The sequence below is a fragment of the Monodelphis domestica genome, chromosome 7 (genome assembly GCF_027887165.1).
Source record: "Monodelphis domestica isolate mMonDom1 chromosome 7, mMonDom1.pri, whole genome shotgun sequence".
Taxonomy (NCBI): Eukaryota; Metazoa; Chordata; class Mammalia; order Didelphimorphia; family Didelphidae; genus Monodelphis; species Monodelphis domestica.
The window spans coordinates 33899912-33913520 of NC_077233.1; the positions used below are offsets into that span (position 1 = coordinate 33899912).

The 13609-nt window shown below is 35.5% G+C and overlaps 1 long non-coding RNA gene across 1 annotated transcript; it reads right to left on the minus strand.

Annotated features, from left to right (window-relative positions):
- Positions 1 to 220: 220 nt before the first annotated feature.
- On the minus strand, positions 221 to 13353 carry LOC103101512 (uncharacterized). Its single transcript, XR_470688.3, has 3 exons — positions 12497 to 13353; positions 8812 to 8874; positions 221 to 566 (listed from the first exon to the last, which is right to left on the minus strand). It is a non-coding gene; the product is annotated as an uncharacterized LOC103101512 (long non-coding RNA).
- Positions 13354 to 13609: the final 256 nt, after the last annotated feature.

Below are 13609 nucleotides of genomic sequence, written 5' to 3' on the forward strand. Positions count from 1 at the left end.
CATGTCTCTCCAGTCTCTATATTGGAAATCAGGGACAAAGCTCATAAAGGAACAAAAGACCAAAATCAGGGATGGCCTTTTAAAAGAGGCACATTTTCAAAGAGGCCTAAAGATATAAATCAAAGCGCTTTTGAATACAGAGAGTATTCGAAAAGAATATTGAACTGTTTGCTTAAAATCTCACATTATTTCCTGCTTTTTAAACCCTCTTCCTTTTTGAAGGCTAACACCAGATAGGGACAAAAGGAATATTTTCATGCAAAAATCAGGGCTAGCTACAGAGGCACAGTCAGAGCCTATTTCAAGTGGGCACAGGAATTTAATTCAAGTTATTCTCCTCTTTATTCCACATTTAACAGATTTGAAGGATTTCTCCACCTCTCTGACACTCGCACAGACATCCCTAGGTAATGTGTTTCACCAGGAGCAGCCACCAGGAAATCTTGGACTGGAATTTCACATTCCCTTGAAATGGACTCAAAGCAGATGAAGGCTGGAATGTGTCTGATCAAGTCAGGTGAGGATGCCTGCTTTCAGCTTCTATTCAGTGGGACTTCCTGTCCTCCCTAAGAGAGAAAATAAATAACCGGGTTCTTTTTCTCCTTGCCAACAGGTGGGCTTTCTCCTCCTTGCACTCCATCACCTTCAGGCTCCTCCTCACTATCACACACAGATGGTTCTTGAAAGGTTGCAAAACACTTTCTATTCCTTCTCTTATTTGAACCCCCACATAGGATCACCCCTATTTTACAGATGGAGAAACTGACTCTTGGGGAACTGACGGCACTATTCCCAGATCCAGTGATGAGGAAGTATCATGGAGGGGATTGGAACCCAGGTCTAAAGGACCCCAGGTCCAGAGTTCTGTCCACTGCCCTGTCAAGTACCCAGAGAAGAGGAATTTTTCTTAGGTTGTTCTGGATTTATGCTTTCTTTTCCAGGTCATATTTCCTCTCTGTTTGCTAAATCATGTATGAACACCATGGCCCAGAGTCATTTCCCTAACCCTTTCATTATGAATTGTTTCCCCAAAGTTATGACCAAGCACAGAGCCTGAGCCCCCATGATGTGTGTGTTTCATTAAGAAGGTGGAACACCATACCTCAGCATAGGGCAGGTATCTCTGATTTTTCATGTTACCATAGCAACGGGTAATTTTTATTGAACTGCAGAATAAATAGGCAAATAAAACATGCATAAAATATTGATGGGTCTATGGTCGGCTGTCCAGGGACTTCCGTAACTTATAGTCACTTTTCTTCTTTCTTCCCCCTCCCACACTTTTCATAGACTGTATTTCTAATTATGATGTGTTTTTATTGCTCACTCTATTTTTCATGCCACATGGAAAGTACCTTTCTTCTGAAGCCAGTTTCCAAATACCCCTTTGCAGTTTTGTTATTGTTCAGTCACGTCTGACTCTTTGTGATCCCACAGACCATAGCTAGCCGAGGGGTTTTCTTGGTTGTTACCATTTCCTTCTCCAGGAGATCCAGGGGAAACTTTTGTTGAGTAATCAGAAATTCAGTGACTAACCCAGGGTCACACAGTTACTAAATGTCTAAGACCAGATTTGAACAAAAATTAACCTGGCCCACTGCTCTATCCATGGAGTGTCCTAGTAGCTATCCCCTTTCAATAGCACCATAGCATATCAGCCCTTGGAAGGCACTGGCCAATCCACCATCTTTATTTTGTAGACTTCCTTTCAGAGCTCAGTTCAAATTCTACCTGCCACAAATGTTCTTTATGATTCTCCTTCCTTTCTCCCTCATTGACAGAATCTTTCCTCTGCAATTATTTTCATTTGTACTTATATGTATCATATACAAGTATAAATATATAATATATTCTATATATATACATACATAAAGTTTTTTGCACGTTATCTCCTCTATTGGAATGTGAGCTCTTTGAAGGCAGCTTTCTCATCTTTCTTTGTGATCCTGTTGTTTAACTTAGTGCCTGGAACCTAGTAAGCAATGAATAATTCATTTTGACTGATGGATGAGGAAGTCAACCTTAGTACCTTGGTGAGGGACCAGCCCAAGCACATGTGGCGAGTCACTGGCAGAGCTGTGAATGAAATTCAAGTCTTCTTGACTTACACATCCATGCTTCTTCCACTAGTCCATAACGGAGGGCTAGCCTCTCGCTTCAACTTGTTCTTTCATCTTCCCAAGCATAAAGGGGCACAAGGGAGTGATGAGTGGGTTGACAGGCTCTAAACCTCCATTGTCAATCAATTCCACTATTGAATTTTCTATGGTCAATAATTGGTCCTTGAGTAGTCTGTCTATCCCCCATATAGTTTCTTCCCCATTCCCATGCTAGGCTTTACTGAGCTGACATTCCATTTTCTTCTTTTTGAAGGACTGAGGAAGCCAAGGTTTCATGTTCCAAACTACAAAAGAGTTCCAGGTATTCATAACTACGATATGATATCTATTTATTTATAAACCTTTCAAAACATACAATACCCCACTGCTATGGCTTTCAACACTAGGAGAAAATAGGACAAAAAAGAAATGTTACTACAACTCTGATGGAACTTAATGTGATTTGTTATTCTCAAACTTGCTTTTGTTTAATTAAACATTCCTTTAATGTAAAGATAATTTCAAAAGATATCTACAAATGTACTGTTTTGTAGGCTTCTTGACACTTCTTCTCTACTACAATTTCATAATGGCAGCCATAGGTTTCAGGACTTGGAATAAAAGAGCAGGATTCAAATCCTTCCTCTGAACATTTACTAGTTATGTGATCCTGGATAAGTCATTTAAGTCCTCCAAACCTCAGTTTCCTTATCTGCAAAATGGAATGGAGACATGTATAAGTGGACATTTTTAAACTTTGAACTATGTTCCCCAGAATTCCTCTTATATTTCCCAGAATTCCTCTCTTCTTTCCACCACATTAAGTGATCATGTTTTGTATATAGTTGGCTGGAACTCTGCCTCTCTCTCTTTTCTCTTGTGACCATGACTGACTTAGTTCCCTTTTCACTCTAGTTTTTAAAACATTTTTGCTATTATTAATGAATATTATTAAATATAGTATTTGAATATTGATTTTTAAATCTATGACTGTTTGGATTAGATGACCTCAAAAGTATACCTTTAATCTCTAATGATCCTATTCATTGCCCAGACTACACAAGACCAGAACAATGAGAAATCAAGATATACCATGGGATGTTTTTATTGTCAGTTGGATCATGCCTACGATATCATGAAAACACCAAATTTAGCCGAAATTTCCTACAGGAATTTTAGAGCCCTTCATCCTATGCCATCTCTGCTTCTTAAATCTTCTTTTTAATGGGCTTTATTGATGCTGTTTGTTTTAAAACCACAGGCATTTCCATTCTGCTTCCATTTCAAATTGAAACTATACTTTGTGAGAAAGAAAAGAAATTAAATAAAAACATCCATCACAAATGTGTAACATCCTGCTTTTGTAGTTGTCTCTTCTCTGCTGTAGATTTCATTAATTCTTCTTTTTTAAACCCTTTCCTTCCATCTCAGGACCAATACTGTGTAATAGTCCCAAGAAAGAAGGGCAGTAAGGGCCAGGCAATGGGTGTTAAGTGACTTGCCCAGGGTCACACAGCTAGGAAGTTTCTGAGGTCAGATTTGAACCCAGGACCTCCCATTTCTAAGCCTGACTCTCAATCCACTGAGAAACCCAGCTGCCCAAGTTTTCATTAATTCTTCTTAGAGACCTTCCTTGGTTTTTAACCTTGCTAGTGGACATGCTTTTAGTCATCTTTTTCATTTACATTTTTGTGATCTTTATGTTTAAGTCAAGAGGGAATGAGACATAATAGACGGGAAGCTGGCCTCAAAATCTGAACTTGGGTTCAGGTCATGCCTCTGACATAAAGACTGACTGTCTGACCTTTGGGAGGTCATTTAACTTCACAACCCTATAGGCAAGGGGTGATAACACATGACCCACACAACCCATGTGTGCCTTTGGCTGACCCATGACACCCCTGAGTGTAGCCCAAAGCAGATGAAAATATAATTGAAAAATACATTTTTAAATGTCAACATGATAAACTTGGAAATATGTGTTATATGATAATATATGTACAATCTGTATCATTTTATCTGCCTTCTTGGGGAAGGAAGAGGGGGAGAGGGGAGAGAGAGAACACGGATTCCAAAATATCAGAAAATGAATACTTTAAAAATCGTATTAACATATAATCTGGGAAAAATAAAAAATTATTATAAGAAGAAGTAAAATAAATTTTAAAAGATAAAAACAAATAAATCAAACTGTAATAAAACATAGGTAAAATTATGTTTTAAAACTGTTAAGGCATATTGGTGACATAATGGATAGACTTTTGGAATAGAGGCAGAAAGATTTGAGTTCAAATGTGGCCTCAGATATTTCCTGGCTGTGCTACCCTGGGCAAATCACTTAATCTCCATTGCATAGCCCTTACTCTTATTCTGACTTGGAATGCAGACTAGTATCAATTCTAAGACAGAAAATAAGGGCTATTAATAAATTTTTAAATGCTAAAAGGTAGATTGTAGGAAAGAAATAAGCATTTATTTTTGCCTAATGGTGGTACAGTGGGTGGACTGTCTAGCCTGAATAGGAAGACTTTTCCTAAATTCAAAGTTGACCTCAGGAATTAACTGTGTGACCCTGGGCAAGTCACTTAACCCTGCTTACCTAGCTCTTGCACTTCTGTCTTAGAAAATGAGTTAAAAAAAACTGAATTAAAAAGTTATTTGCTGAGAACTATGTATACAATTAAGTGACCCCTGTTTTTGTTTGAGTTTGACAGCTCTTTCCTATAGTATTCAAAACCTGGAAGATTCAGAGTGGGTTCTGAACTGCATTGAAAATGGGAGTTTCTTCACCCAAGAACTGCTGGTAACAAAGAAATCACAAGCCCAGTCCCTGTCATTTTGTATACATCATTGTACTTAGGTGTGCCTATTGTTCTTTCCTCTATGCTTGTTTTGTTCTCAGAGTTCTCAGGATTCATCATATTCACTTTGTATTCTATTTCTATGTATTTTTTCTGCCTTTATTAGGGTTTAGGAGGAAGTAAACTCATCATCTCATAGGTGTGAACTCCTCTTACCAAGTGTCACAGCTCCTTCATAGTGATTTATTTTGTATTGATTTCATTAGAGAACACCCAATTAGAAAACTGCACCAGGGTAGACTTTCACCTATCTTGTATCTTATGTATTTGTAAAATTCCTTAAATCACTGCAATATGGACTGATTTACCTGAACTTAAACAACCAGGCTGTGCAGGGGGAGTAATTCGACCCAGTTATCCACTATGTTGCCACTGAGTCTCCTCTCTGGCTACAGAATAATCTTCTAGTGTAGTCATGTATCAGTGGGTTTTTAAGACATTTTCTGAGAAATGGAGATTTCCAATTCTCTCCCACCAGAGTTCCATTATAAATCTTTTGATCTATAAAGAGGAGAATAAGCTTTTCAAGCAAATATGAGGTGCCAGCATTTTTAAAAATATCATGTTATTTGATTCTCACAACAACCCTAGTAGGTAGATGCCATTATCAGCCCCAGTTTCCAGTTGGAGGAACTGAGGCAAACACAACTGAAGTCCCTTGCCCAGTCTAACTGATGATCAGTTTCTGATTTTATATTTGAACTCAGGTCTTCCTGATCCCATACCCAAAGCTCCATCCATTATTCCATCAGCTGCCTCAGCAGCCTTTGCATTTGTTGCATCTATGTCTTTGACTGTTGAAATACACCATCTTTGACTGATTCACAGCTTAATCAAGTGTGTAGCAGTGTGCCTGTCTCTCCACACTCCTCCCAGCATTGCTTGGATACCTTTTCTCATTTTTGCCAATGTTCATAGCATTAAGATGTTACAGATAGAGCTAAGGCACTCATTGACCATTCGACAATTAATAACAGAAATAATAGTTAATAAAATAAAGTTTACTTGGCCATAGCATAGAAAAGATTTTCAACAAAGATACACTCTAGTATGTACTGTGAGTAGATGTCCATCCCCCCCTCAAACTTTCTCCTGCCCCACCCCTGCTGCCACACACATTTCATTTCCATCTAGAAACTTGTCTTGTCAAGAGTCTAAGGCTTAATGACTCATTGTGGTCTTGGGATATCTGCCAAGTCTGAAGGGCCCCAACTGCACATGAATCATGCCCTTAGGTGACCAGGAAGCCACATCAATAAAGCCAGAGACTACTCAGAAGCTACATCAAGGGAAGGGCAGCTTCAATCTTAGCCTCCTGGGTCAATCAAATCCCAGGGACATCAATGTCATGTTTTGTGGGGGAAAAAAATTAGCTGAACTCAAGTTGGAGAGAGTGGGAAGAGATGGAAGAATCCTGGAAAAAGGAACCCTATCACAGAGTCACATCTCAGAAATATTTTCATTTCCTTCTATTAATAGTAGTGATTTACAGCATGCTTTGATGTGAAAAATTATGCTTTGCAAATGATTTTACTCAGCATTTAGTATAGTTGGTGGCCCACAGTAGGAGCTAAATAAATGCTTGTGAACTTGCCTTCTTTTGAAGTGATTTGTTCACATCCATTGACTGCTTGTCTATCTAGACATGATTCAATTCTGATGTCAATTCTTCATACATTTTTAATAGTAGAATTTTGTACATGTCATTCTATGGAAATATTTTCCCAATCAACCATATTTTTAAAAATTCTAGTAATTTCATTGATTTTCTTTAATTTTATGAAGGTAATTCATATATTTCAGATTCTTTTTAGTAAACTTTAAAAAATCTTATTGACAATAACTAAAGAAGATTTATAATATGAAGTATTAATAGAATGAGGATATTGAAAGTAAAAAACATTTTCTTACAAGAGAATCCCTATGTAAAATACAAAGGTTTTAAGCAACATGAATGGCAAAATATAAGCATAAAAACATAAAACATGAACAATAAAATATAAAAATATAAAAAGAACATAAAAACCATAAAAAGAAGTGGGAAAATATAATTTATTATCATTATCATTTCAACTCTGTGTGTGTGTGTGTGTATCCTCTCTAGCATAAATCCTTGAAAGTTCTGTCCTGTTCATATATTCATAGGCTGAAAGAATGTCATCTGGTGATATTTACAAATATGCTAGGATCATGAGAATACCATAATCTGAATAAGAAGATCAGATTTACTCAAAGGTAATTCATATTATCCCATTCAAAATTGTCTGTTGAGGTTTTATTTTATTTAAATAGTAACATTATTATAATGTTTAGAAACTATGTTTCTGACAATTATCCTATCATAGGATTGTACAAATTTTAAACATTATCTTCAGAGGCATGATTGAGTGATATTGATTCCCCGGGATGAAAATGGTATTCTAAAACTTCAGGTTAAAACTTTTCCAAATATTTTATGTCAGGATGCAGCATTCTACAGTCAATTATTTATTGAAGGAATTTGTTATTTTGAAGTAAGAGCCAAAGAGTATTTGTTCAAAAAACAGATAATAAAATATTACTTTTATTTTGACTTTGTTTTTATTAAGAGTAATATTACTCCTTGATTATTGGGTTGGCACTGAATATATCACCCAAGGGAGTGAGATGGTAGGGGAAGTTCCAAAGGTATACAATTCTCTCATTGTCTATTTAAGATTCAAGACACACTAAATTGTGTCCCATGCTTCAAGACACTGTGCTAGGAGCTGGGGATACAATGACAAAATGACAAAATGCTATTGTCCTCAAGAAGGTTAAACTCTACTCTATAAAATATAACAATACTAGAAATGGTGGTCATTTTTCTTATTTAGATGTGCTGAATACAAAAAGAAGGAAAAGTGCTGTGTTTTGTAATACACTACCTCTTAATTATCTTTTGACACACAATAAACACAATTCAACCAACACTTACTTGCAATCACTCCCAGATATCAACATATTAGAGCAACAAATGGTTAATTATGAACCCTGCTATATACCTTTATTCCCTCACTCTCTCATGAAATATATAGAGAGGTTCATCAAGCAACTAAGTAAAGTATAAATTGAAAGCTGGACACTTCTAAATTGTATGGCTATATTACAGTTACTTCAGTAATGAAATTAATCTATTCATTATATTGAATACTACTAAATTTAAAAAAAATAAAGAACTGCCACCTCATTAATCATCATGAAAAAAAATAGTTCTAAAGTTATCAGGTGATGGTGATGATGTCATTATGAATCTCTGGTTTCTATGTAGAATTTGCTATAAAAATGTTAAGTGATAATCATCATATCATCTACCTTAGTATAATGTACTATTACAAATAATGTAAATAATTGTGTAAATTCCAACTAGCAAATAAACAGTGAAAAACTTATTTTTGTTTTGGCATACATAAATGAAGAATTTTTCTTCATTTCTAAAGCTTCTATTCTGAATTCAATTCAATTGAATCAAAAAGTATTGATAAGTCATTTATATATATGTATTACTGAGTTAAGTACTAGTGATTCAGAGGAAAAAAATCAAATAATCCTTGGATCTCAAGGAGTATAAATTCTTAAGGGAAGCTACAGTGGTTATGTGGTTAATTCAATCTAAGATAGTTTGAGGAGGAAGTGAGCATTAATAATGAAGAATATAAGGAAAGACCTTCCATGGAAATTGGTACAGAATATGAATTGAAGAAGAAAATTATTTTATGGGGCACAAGTGATAAGGGAATGTATTTCAGACATGAGGGGAAAGTCTTTATAAAGTGGAAAGAAATAGAATTCTCCTAATGTATATGAAAAGAAATAATATGAAAGGTCTGGACCTGGACTGTGAAGGTCTTGAAATGCCAAGCTTGTATTTTCTACAAGAAGCAGTATTCTTCCATCTGTGAAACAAAACAGTGGGCTTACAATGGAGAAAAATTCATGGAGGAAGTAAAGAATGATATGTTTCTTTTTATTTTGCTCTCTTTATTAATTTATTGTTATTATATACTTCATAATCAAAACCACCAAGAAAAAAATTTAAGTGCCTAAAATTATTAAAAATGTACAAAACCACAAACTCCATATTATTTACAATATAAAATTTGTAAAATTTTATATGTGTGCTAATATAAACATATTTTGAATTCCCTTTGGATTTGTTATCTTTGGACAGTTTTTTTCTTTGATTTTATGTCTTTTTAAAAAATATGATCATGGTAGGCATTATTCTTATTCTCTTTTCATTTCTTCACATATTTCTCTTATTTAATTTATATTTACAATATATATCATTTCTAATAACACACAATAATCTATTACATTCAAATATCATGATCTATTCATCCATATCTCCCTATCATTTCATTTCTGTTATCTCCAGTTATTTTGTCTTAACAGAGCTTCCATGAATATATTCTTATATACACAGCTTTTTATCCCCTCAATAATGCCTTTAAGACCTAAAACTATGAATGGAATCCCTATGTCAATGAGCATAAACAGCTTTACAACTCTTAATTTGTATATTTCCATCTTGTTTTCTAAAAAAAAAAAATTCACACCTGCTCTAGCAATGTAATATTAGACCTGTTTCTCCATGTTCCTATTATCATTTTAAATTAGTTCACTTTAACCCTTCTGGTTTTCAGTTAACATATATTATCAGGGCCATATTTAGCTAGATTGGTCCTTAGGTAGCAGATACAATCTGTTGCCAGAGCCAAGCTCTTTCCAAAACAAGTCTTTCCAGCTTTGTCATGCTCATTGAAACTTTTGTTCCAATGCCACCACTCCTCAAGGAGGCATCCTTACCACTATCATATGATGAATATTAAATTAAGACTTTTATATAGTATTTGTGCTCTTGTAAACAATTGTTATCGCACTGGAAACTATATTTGGATTATGTATATGCTCAGGCTTAAGTGTACTACTAATCTCATACTGGTATGGGGAACTCTCCAGATAGCTATTTTATTTAACTGATATAATATTCTTTTTATCTCCTTAACTCCTTTGTTAATTACTTTTTTGGTTAGATTTATCTAGATCTGAGGAGAAAAATTTAAAGTCCTCTACTATTATTAATTTTTTTTCTTTTTTGATCTGTATCTCATTTAGTTTTTCCTTTAAAATTTGGGTGCTATAACAGTATATGCAGGACCATTATTAATAATGCTTCATTATCTTTAGTAATCCACTCAACATAATATAGTTAGCCTGTTTTTCCCTTCCAAATATATACATTTTAGTCACAACTGTGTCAGAGATCATAACTGCTACCCCTGTCGTATCTGGATCAGCTGAGACTTAGAACATTCTGTTCCAGATCCTAACCTTCACTCTATGTTTGTCTCTCATTTTCAGTGTTCCTGGTAAACAACATATTTTCAGGTCCTGCTTTTTTTTATCCTTCCTGTTTTCCATTTTCTTCCAATATGTGAATTCATCCCATTTCATTAAATGCCATAGTTACTACTCATAAATTTCCATCTACTCTGTTCCTTCTCACCGTTTGTCCCCCTTTTCCTTTATTTTCTGCTGTATCCCTCCTCAAATGTCCAATTTGCTTAGACCAATATCTCTCCAATTCAAACCCATTCCAAAAATCCTTTCTTATCCCTTTGGCCTCCTACTTCCAAATTGGCCTTTCTTTCCAAAGGTCTATCCATTGTTGATCTGCCATACCTTTTCATTCTTATTCTATCTTTATTTAAATCCCTTTCTTATCCCCACAACTGTGCCCTCCTATTTCTTGATATGAATTTGATTCAAAAAATCCTTCTCCTGGCTTTTCCTGAGTCCCTCCCTACCCCCTTCTCTTATCCTTCTTCTCTTAATATGTACTTCTCTCCCCAGTCCCTCCTTTATCCCATCACGCGAAAGCTTTTGTCTTTCTAATTGTATATGTTGTATTCTCTTTATCCAAGATCTGATGAGAATAGGCTTCTAGTACTACTAGCCCTCCATTCCTTCTTAACCATCCTGTGGCAATTCCTCCATTCATTAACCTCGTTATGAGAGAGCCATTCCACCCTATCTTCTCCTGATCTATTCCACAACCATTTTGACTCATTTATTTCCATTCACCTTGACCTTAAGTCTTCCCTCCATACATGCCCTTTTACAATACCCAGGCAATGATGCCTTTCCTAGGGGCCATATATGACATTTTCCCATATAGGAATGACCTTTTGGGTTGCTTATTAGTCTTTCATTATTTTTGTATGTTTCTTATAGATATAATTTTCTTCTGAGTTCTGGGGCTTCCCCCAGGAAGAATTGAAACTCCTTTAGTTTATTAAATGTCCATTTTTTTTTTACCTTTTATAATTATGTTCATCTTTGCTAGATGTGTGATTCTTGGTTTTAAACTCAGTTCTGTTGCTCAACAAAATGCTACATTTCATGTCCTGAATTCTATTAATGTTGTGGCTACTAGATCTTAAATTATTTTGACTATATCTACACTGTATTTAAATTGTGTTTTTCTTGTTGCTTGAAGTATTTTCTCCTCAATCTGGGAGCTACAAAACTTAGCAATGATGTCCCTATGCATTTTGATCTTTGGGTCTCTTTTAGCTGGTAGTTCGGTTGATTCTTTCAATTTCTACTTTTACTCTCTAATTCTAGAATTTCTGTGAAATTTTCCTTCATGATTTTCAGTAGCTCAGTGTTTAAATTCTTTTTTATCATAATTTTCTGGGAGTCTAACTTTTCTAATATCTCTCCTTGCACTATTTTCCATACTAGTTGTTTTTGTGGTAAGATGTTTCATAGTATTTTCTATTAGTTCATTCTTTTGATTTTGCTTTATTATTTGTTATTATCTCAGGAAATTATTAGATTCCTCTTGTCCAAATCTATCTCTCAATGCATTATTTCTTCTGTGAGTTTTTGGATCTCTTTTTTTTCTATTTTGGTGATTTTTTTTTTTAATTTTCTAAGATTGCTTTTATTTTTTTCCTAACTTTTCCTCCACCATTATTATTTGGTTTTTGGTAACTTTCTAAAGCTCTTTCAGAAGTTCTTTTTTGAGTTTGTGACCATTTACTTATTTGTATAATACATATGGAGTAGGTATTTTTACTTTACTGTCCTCTGAGTTTGAGTTGTGATCTTTCTGTCTCCAGAAAAGCTATCAAGTTAGATTCTTTCTCCTTTGCTTGCTCAGTTTTAAAACCTATTTATTTATTTTCAAAATTTATTAGGCAAGCTAATAGATTTGATAATTTGCTTTTTTTGAACTCTCAAAGTTCCTATTATACCAGAATATTTACCTTAGTTCTCATTTTGTTGTTGTTTTTAACCTATTTCCTATTTAGTTATTCCAATTTTTATAGTCCAGGGACTGATGTAATCCTGGGTCCCCTGCTCAAGCCCCAGTCCATGATCAAGCTCAGGTATTATGACCAGAATCAGTGGGCAGTTCTGCCAGTGATACTCAAAGTGGCTACTCTGCCTGCCCCTGTGCCAGAGGACTCACTCTTCTGGGAGTGACCACTGTAGTACCATACTCACCAGTACATCATTTCTCCTCTCCTAATGATATAGCCCAGGACAGGACAGACATTCAGCTAGCATTTCCCTAGCCTCAGAAGTCCATTATCAGCAGCAAGGACTCCATCCTGCCCTTAGTACCCAGCTCTCTACAGACTCCATGGTGTCCATCTCCTCAAACCCGAGCTTTGGAACAGCTGGGGTCTCCGAAGCCCAGGCATCAGCAGACACAGCTGATTTCTTGACCCTGTGACTGAGGATACTACTGGTATACTTGGGGATATAGGCAAGGTGAGATTGCGAATCCTGTCCCCATCAATTACCCTATCAGTTCTACTCTGTGTACTCTGATGAAGTTGCTATTGATGACCCCATCGGTTATCTTGTTGATTCTACTCTGTTTTCTCTGTTCCTGTCCCCAGGGTCTATGGTGGTGAGACTGAGGCCAGGAAAGTCAGAAACCTTCATCCTTAATTTTCCAGGGCTGTTCAGCTTCACTCCTAACTCTTATCACTTTGCCACTTTAAGCTTTGATTCTGTGGAGTTAATTTTGGTTGTTTGTTGGGGGGCAGGTGTTAGGACGATTAGAAAAATTTAGGACCTACTCTGCCATCTTCCTACACATTTGTATATCTCAAATATTCATTCAGTCTCTCTCTGTTCCTTCTATGGTGGTGGATATCCTTCTTTTCATCATGAGTCCCTTAGAGTTGTCCTGGATCCTTGCCTTTTGGATAACAGTTGTCATTCACAGTTGGTCATCATACATTTTTGTTATTACTATGTACAATGTTCTCCTGTTTCTGCTCACTTCACTTTGCATCACTTCATATGTCTTTCCAGTGATCATCTAGTTTGTCATTTCTTATGACACGGTAGTATTCCATTATAATCATAAACCACAAATTGTTTAGTCATTCCCCAAATGACAGATATCACTTCAGTTTCCTGTTCTTTGCCACCACAAAAAAAGATCTGCTATAAATATTTTGAACAAATAATTTATTTTCCTTTTACCTTGATCACCTTAGGAAATAAACTTAATAGAGGTATTCCTAGGTCTAACGGTATGTACAGTTTTATAATTCTTGAAGTAAAATTCAGAATTGCTAGAAAGGCCCTATTGAAAGATAC